An 8980-nucleotide genomic window follows, 5' to 3' on the forward strand; every position below is an offset into this window, starting at 1 on the left:
GCCGCCAGCCCGCCTTGCCAGATCCGGGGGCTCCGCCGGCGGCGGCGGGGGGGAGGAGCACGGGGGAGGGGGGAGGAGAGGAGCTCGATGGGGGCCGCCCCGGCCGCCCCCCAGTTGTTGTTGCTGCTTAGGTCCGGATGGTTGATGTTCATCCAACTCCAGCTGAAGCGAACCCGCGTTGCTGATCGATCAGTTTCAGCATGGGCACGGATGCGGAGGTCGGGTCGTGCTCCCCCAGTCCAAGTCATCGGGGAATCAGAGGAAGCAGAGAGCCGAGCCGAGTGCTTTGGCCCTTGGGGATAGGGTGGTGGCCTGCGAGAACGACGCCTCGTGGCGGGCGGTGCCGCGCCGCGGACAGCGCGCACTACCTTTTGGGTTTGGCAATGCGTGGCTGCAATCATGTTGGGGCTCTGTCCTGGGCCTCCACGTTCACTGATGCTCGGTGGACTGGGTCATCACAATGACTACTGACTCGTGATGAGGGACGGAAAATTAGTGTGACTACACATGGTTCCTTAATTTGAATGTGCCTTTTCATGGAAGACCGTTGACCTATATACTGGGACTAGTGTAAGTTTTTCAGATAGTAAGTGTCTCCGATGATCAGTGTCACGCCTTACAAGCTTTCCGGTTAAGTTTTCTTTTTGTGATAATAATTTTTCAGGTTTACTCAGCTGGGAATAACTGAGATCATTCCTCCCAATTTCGTATGTTTTTTCCACGTCATTTTTTGTATTTTTTCTTTACTTTCAGCATTTGGACATCTATAAGGAAAGTGATGTCATAAACTTCCAAGAAAAACAACAAATATGGCGTCAGAAACATCTGAGTCACTTCCTAGGAAAGAGTAGAAAAGAAAGCACATCAAATGAATAGTCACCTGTTCTTTGCTGCTGCATTCCATACGATGTTGCCTTTATTCTCTACACGTTTCGTGGAATCTGCTGCCCTCTCTCCTTTTCTCACTAGATATGGCGAAATGATTGACCATCCACTCAACGATATACTTAAACAAGAAGAAACCAAAGGGAGGGTACATTCTTGGTAGAAAGGAGGGAACCAGAATTGGACAGGGAACAAATTGCACGACGCCACCAAGGATGGGCATGGATATGCACCGAAAAGTTAATTAGAACTCAATCTACGAAGGTGATTGTCCACCGAAAGTCCTAATTATTGGAGATTGATGCCACTTGTTATGGATTATGTTGAATCAAATGGTTAACTTCTGGTTTACTCACGAAGATCCTTATCGGTATATGTAAATAAAATCACCTCACTGAAAGATCGAACATTTGGCTTTTTCATGATAGAGATTTCTTTGAATATTCCATGCAGGTGGAATTGGATCAAACTTTGCAGAGGGATTTCCCATGCCAAACCAGAATTAAATTTTAATATTTTGCAAAAGAGAAGTTGTATCTTCTTTTAAATAGTGCAGTGCTTTTCGTGTTGTTCTTCAGTTAATTAATTAAACATAGTTCTGCACTTATTCTCAAAGTATTTTATAAGCCTCGGCGTAAAGCGCACAGGCTTTTGTGGAGACGTATATCACCTAATTAAAGGTCATATTGGAAATTCTCTATATTTTACAGTGATCTGTACCTAAAAAACAACCGAGCACTTTAGAAATAGGGAATAACTAGTTGGATATGGACGATCACTGTTTTGATGGAATATCTATGTTTCACTATATAATCACTAATTCAAGCACACATGACCAACGGAGTGAGCACTCATCTAATTAAACACATGTGTACATGCTCTAAAAATGTTTGTTATGGCCTTATTGTTACTTATCTTCACAAGATAGACCTTTTCTGTCTTTGAAATAAGCTCTATTTTTAATCTTAAAACAACCCCCACGTTCCTTTTTGGTTGGCTGGTGCAAGTTCTCGATCAGGAATCCTATGAAAGTACGATAATTTCCCTGGGCGATCCTTTTGTTTTTGCAAATAAATTTCCTTGAGAGATCTAAGGAATTGGATTTCTTCTGAAGATTCCTTTTGTATATTCTACGATGGAGAAATTGGATCAAACTCTGCCTAGTGATTCCCCGGGCTGAACTACGGAAAAGGTGTAATATTCCGAAATAGAGAAGTCATTTCACTAAAATACTTAGTGATATTACCCCTCATAGAAAAGTTAGTGGTATTCTGGTGGTTTTCCAGTTAATTAACTAATCATTTTAACCATTATTCTTGAGGGGGGAACTTGTTTAATGGCAGCATAAAGGGTAATTTCGAGAAACCGTATATCACCTAATTGAAAACTTTCATGCTCACACTGAAAAATTAGAAGATGTACAAAACCCGAACGCACCGAGTTCGATATCATAGAATACAAAAAAAATTGATGATGTCTCACCACATTCGAAGATGTACAGAACACAAACACACCGGATTCAAAGCATACGTTGGTAAAGAAGAAAAATACAAAAACATTGAAACAATTACCGGGTGTAGCGACGTCACTCATGTGACCTCACTGTAAACTCCATCATAGGCATGGAGAGCCAATCTCATGGTGTACATGTGGTATGAAGCCAGCCACGCTATGTGACTAGGCACCACATGTTTGTGCATTATCTTTCACGCAAAAAATTTAATAAGAGGACTGAAAGGCTCCAACCTAAGTGCATCGACCCAAAACATGTCGCCACTACACCCGCTTGGCCACGCATATACGTTCTAAATGTATCTCTAATTTGTGAACTCATTATGCTATTTTAAACTTTTATGCATTGATTAATATATTGTTGTTCCGACATATTAGTAAATGTCAAAAAAGGCTAGTGGCATGTCTTATATTTACAGTAATAACTTTCTATTACTTTAGTGTAGCTTATCGTATTGTAATTTAATTTTTTGCCAAATATTGCCTTTTCTGGCTTTAAATACCGGTGTTTCACAATTATTGTATGAGAAGTGTGATTGCTAATACTCTTCATCTCATTTCGAATCAGGAAAACAGCAGTAGAATGCTTCGTGAGGAAACAGCACATTGACAATATTACCAAGGGATGAGTTAATTAAAGAGCACGTCCAGAATTTTGTAGCACTAGAGTAGAGTACAATTTGTAAATTTCCGCCCTGGAAGGGTCACCAACCGTGGTCAGACAACATACCAATTTCTTTTAATATAGTTCATAAAAGGACCAACAATTTCTTCGCTAGCTCAACTGTTTTTTTAGAATAACCATTAGCAGGAAAAAAACACGTGCGGTGTCCACCCCAAAGCCAGAAACTAACCAAGTTTGGTGACCCTGCCACATGATATTTATTTTTCGCATGTGGACATGTTTATGTTGATCATTCCTTAATCATCATTGATGATGAAGACTTCCCCATGCCTCCTGGTCCTATCAAAAAACATACATTTGAGCTTCTCGAAATGCTATGTTATGGTTGGTCGACCGAGACGATCAGAAGAGCTGATCTAGCTTTTGACCTCCAAGTACCATACAACGGCTTTGAACGAGATGTTATGTGGTGGTATGTGTAGCCCCTGTCTGGAGGGGGTATAGGTGTAGGTGTGTGCTGGGGCGGTGGAAGGGGGTGGATGGGATCTAGTGTTAGGACATCACTTTATGTTTTTAGGGGAGGACATTGCTTTATATTATGGGCCCGAACCGTTGGGTTAGAGTATTGGGTATGGTATTTTGCCTTTGCTGTCTCATAAAGGTTATTTCCAAAAAAATATTATTTGCATTGAGTAGCTATATATAGTACATACACGTAATAAAAAAGCGAAGGCACTACTCATATCTATCTACCACAAGTGGATGTAAAAAGAGGCCAACTGAAAATGCCCCTTTGTGGCTATTCTTGTAACTCCTGGTTTTAGTCATCCGTCAATGATGCACAATCAACAGTAGGTAATTATCAAGCAGTGCACCTTCACAGAATATGTCAGCTTGGACACCATGATGGACTACTTGACAATCCGAGTTTCTCAACATGAAATTTGAGAAATTCGGTGCCACATATGTAGAGGGGGACAACCACCCACCTAGCTGTTGTGTCGGCACAAAGATCTTTCTGGTCACAAATGGTGATGACCGTGGATGTCCAAAACAAGGTCCTCTAAGAATCGAAGTGAGTTGCTTAGAGCTTACACGTGACAGTTTTTGGCTAATTTTGTGTGATCGAGCAAAGTTAGCTAATGATGGGTCGTGCAGTCTGTCTTCCGTATGTTCATTGCTCCTTCATCCTCATCTTTTTCATGGGAATATTCCGGTAGTCGGAAATCAATCCATCCACCGGAGTTAGTGATGACTTGGTGACATAAGAAAGTGAGGTAAAAAAATAATAGTGTCCATAGTTAGTGATGACTTATTGACATCAGACCATGAGTAATCTTGGCATATTTTTTTACTTAACACTGTAATTAACTCAGACATCTTTCATATTTCTTAAACTTCTTGATAGCCTACGGCTTGGTTTGCAGGATCTGTTAGAGATGCTCTAACAAGTTTCCCATTGAAGATAGGCATTTTTTTATCAGAATTTTTATAACAGGATTTTGGTGGCCCAAACATGGCTAGCTTCTAGTAGTAATCAAGTTCAGTTACCACCCTTCTGTTCTTCTGGAGAATATTATGGTTTCCTGAATAATTTACCTGTTTGGTGCACTGGGTCATCACAATGACTACTGACTCGTGATGAGGGATGGAAAATTAGTGTGACTACACTTGGTTCCTTAATTTGAATATGCCTTTTCATTGAAGACCATTGACCTATACTGGGACTAGTCGCTAAGTTTTTCAGATAGTAATTGTCTCTGATGGTCAGTGTCACGCCTTACCATCTTCCCAGTTAAGTTTTTCTTTTTGTGACAATAATTTTTCCGGTTTACTCAGCTGGGACTAACTGAGATCATTCCTCCCAATTTTGTATGTTTTTTCAAGGTCATTTTTTGCATTTTTTTCTTTACTTTCATCATTTGGACCTCTATAAGGCAAGTGATGTCATAAACTTGCAAGAAAAACAACAAATATGATGTCAGAAACATCTGAGTAACTTGCCAAGAAATAGAAAAGAAACCACATCAAATGAATAGTCACCTGTTCTTTGCTGCTGCATTCTATATGCTTCTGCCTTTATTCTCTACACTTTTGTTGGAATATGCTGTCCTCTCTCATGTTCTCACTAGATATGGCGAAATGATTGACCATCCACTCAACGATATACTTATACACGAAGGAACCAAAGGGAGGGTACATTCTTGGTAGAAAGGGGGAACCAGAATTGGATAGGGAACAAATTGCAGGGCGCCACCAAGGATGGGCATGGATATGCACCAAAAAGTTAATTAGAACTCAATCTACGAAGTTGATTGTCCACCGAAAGTCCTAATTATTGTTGACTGATGCCACTTGTTATGGATTGTGTTGTATCAAGTGGTTACTTCTGGTTTACTCACACAAGAAGTTCATCGGTATATGTAAAGAAAATCATTGCACTGAGAGATCGAACATTTTGTTTTTTTCATGATGGAGATTTCTTTGGATATTCCATGCAGGTGGAATTGGATCAAACTTTGTAGAGTGATTTCCCATGCCAAACTAGAATTAAATTGTAATATTTTGCAAAAAAGAAGTGGTATCTTCTTTTAAATAGTGCAGTGCTTTTCGAGTAGTTCTTCAGTTAATAAATTAAATATAGTTTTGCAGTTATTCTCAGAGTATTTTATAAGCCTTGGCGTAAAGCACACATGCCTTTGTGGGGACGTATATTTCCTAACTAAAGGTCATATTGGAAATTCTTTATATTTTACAATGATCTGTACCTAAAAAGCATCCGAGCACTTTAGAATTAGGTAACAGCTAGTTGGATATGGACGAACACTATTCTAATAGAATATCTATGTTTCACTATATGATCACTTATGCAAGAACAAATGACCAACGGAAATCATTTTTACGTGAGCGCTCATCTAACTAAACACATGTGTACATGATCAATAAATTATTTTTATTGCCTTATTGGCACTTATCTTCAGAAGATAGACCTTTTCTGCCTTTGAAATAAGCTCTGTTATTAATCTCAAAACAACCCCGAAGTTACTTTTTGGTTGGTTGGTGCAAGATCTCGATCAGGAATCCTATGAAAGTAGGATAATTTCCCTGGGAGATCCTTTTGTTTTTGCAAATAAATTCCCTGAGAGGTCTAACGAATGGGATTTCTTCAGAAGATTTCTTTTATATATTCAGCGAGGGAGAAATTGGATCAAATTTTCCCCATTAATTGCCCGGGCTGAACTAGGGAAAAGGTGTAATATTCCGAAACAGAGAAGTCATTTCACTAAAATAGTTAGCGATATTACCACTCATAGAAAAGTTAGTGGTATTCTAGCTTTTCCGATAAATTAATTATACATTTTAACCACAAAAGGGTAGTTTCGAGAAAGTGTATATCACCTAATTGAAAACTTTCATGCTCACACAGAAAAAATAGAACATGTACAAAACCCGAACACACAGAGTTCAATATCCTAGGATACAAAAAAATTGATGATGTCTCACCACATTCAAAGATGTAGAAAACCCAAACACACCGAGTTCAATGCATAGGTTGCTAAAGAAATAAAACACAAAAACATGGAAACACTTACAGGGTGTAGCGACGCCACTCATGTGGCCTCACTGTAAACTCCGTCACAGGCATGGAGAGCCAATCTCATGGTGGACATGTGGTACGAAGTCAGCCATGCTATGTGAATAGGCACTACATGTTTGTGCATTATCTTTCATGCAAAAAAAACATAAGAGGATTGAAAGGCTACACTGTAAGTGCATCAACCCAAAACATGTCGCCACTACCCCCACTAGGCCATGCAAATACGTTCTAAATGTATCTCTAAGTTATAAACTCATTATGCTATTTTAAAACTTTTATGCATTGATTAATATTTTATTCGACCAACATATTAGTAAATGTCAGAAAAGCCAATGGCATATCTTATATTTACAATAATAACTTCCTATTATTTTAGTGTAGCTTATCGTAATGTAATTTAAATTTTTGCGAAAGATTGCCTTTTTTGGCATCAAATACTGGTGTTTCATAATTATTGTATGAGAAGTGTGTTTGATAATATTTTTCGTCTCGTTTCTTATCGGGAAAACAACAGTATAATGCTTCATGAGGAAAAACCACATTGACATTTATTGCCAAGGGATGAGTTAATTAAAGAGCACTTCCAGAATTTTGTAGCAGTAGAGTAGAGTACAATTAGTGAATTTCAGCCCTGGAAGGGTCACTAACCATGGCCAGACAACATACTAATTTCTTTTAATATAGTTCATAAAAAGACCATCAATTTCTTCACTTGCTCAACTGCTTTCTTGTAGAAAATAACGATTAGCCGGAAATGAGACATGTAGGGTGTCCACCTTAAAGCCAGAAAGTAACCAAGTTTGGTGACCCTACCACATGATATTTATTTTTCGCATATGGGTATGTTTATGTTGCTCATGCCTTGACAATCATTGATGATGAAGACTTCCCCATGCCTCCTAGTCCTATGAAAAACCATCCATTTGAGCTTCTCGAAATACTATGTTATGATTGATCCACCAAGAAGATCGAAGAACTGATCTAGATTTTGAACTCCAAGTATCGTACATGGGTTTTGAACGAGATGTTAGGTGGTGGTATGTGTATCCCCTGTCGGGAGGGGGGGTATATGTGTAGGCATGTGCTAGGGCGGTGGAAGTGGGTGGATGGGATCTAGTGTTAGGACATTGCTTTAGGTTTTTACGGGAGGACATCGCTTTATATGATCCGAACGAACGTGCCTTTGGTGTCACGGAAAGGTTATTTCCAAGAAAATCTATCTGCGATGTGTTGCTATATATAGTACATACACGTAATAAAAAGCGAAAGCCCTACTCATATCTATCTAGCACAAGTGTATGTAAAAAAAGGCCAATTGAAAAAAACCCTCTGTGGCTATTCTTGTAACTACTGATTTTAGTCATCCGTCAATGATGCACCAATAACAATTGGCAATTATGCAGCAGTGCACCTTCACAGAATATGTCAGCTTGGACACCATTATGGACTACTTGAAAATCCGAGTTTTTCAACATGATATTTGAGAAATTCGGGGGCACTGATGTAGAGGGGGACAACCACCCACCTAGCTGTTGTGTCAGCAGAGAGATCTTTCTGGTCACAAATGGTGATGACCGTGGATGTCCAAAACAAGGTCCTCTAAGAATCGCGGTGAGTTGCTTAGAGCTTACACGTTTGGCTAATTTTGTGTAATCTAGCTAAGTTAGCTACTGATGGGTTGTGTAGTCTGTCTTCCGTATGTTCATTGCTCCTTTATCCTCGTCTTTTTCATGGGAATATTCCGGTAGTCGAAATAATCAATCCATCCACCGGAGTTAGTGATGACTTGGTGACATAAGAATGTGAGGTAAAAAATACCAGTGTCCATAGTTAGTGATGAATTAGTGACATAAGACCATGAGACATCTTAACATACTTTTTTACTTAACACTGTAATTAACTCAGCATCTCTCATATTTCTTAAGCTTGTGTTATTTTCATCTTCAGTGCATACATGACGTCATCACCCTCCAGAAAAAACAACAAATATGGTGTCAGAAGCATATGTGCCACTTGTCATGGAATATAAAAGGGAAAGCACATGGTTATAAAGATTTATTCGAGACTTCGCAGGAAATTCTGCTTTCTTCGAATAGATAAACTCAGTATTCCAAGCAGTAGATGAGGCGCCAAAACCAAAAAAATGATGTTCTCTGCCCATGTAAAACATTGTGGTTTGAGTGCTTGAGAATGGCTGTAGATGAGAACAACCAGTGTACACACTTATTGTACACAAGTTTGATTCAGGTATCAGCGACAATTAATATAGATCGGACTATCGGAGGGTGACTGCTTTATCAATTTACTGGCAACAGCACCAGCTTCAAGCCCTGTAACCGGGTGACTGCTAAACACAGAGC

This window comes from Triticum dicoccoides, chromosome 3B (assembly GCF_002162155.2).
Source record: "Triticum dicoccoides isolate Atlit2015 ecotype Zavitan chromosome 3B, WEW_v2.0, whole genome shotgun sequence".
Taxonomy (NCBI): Eukaryota; Viridiplantae; Streptophyta; class Magnoliopsida; order Poales; family Poaceae; genus Triticum; species Triticum dicoccoides.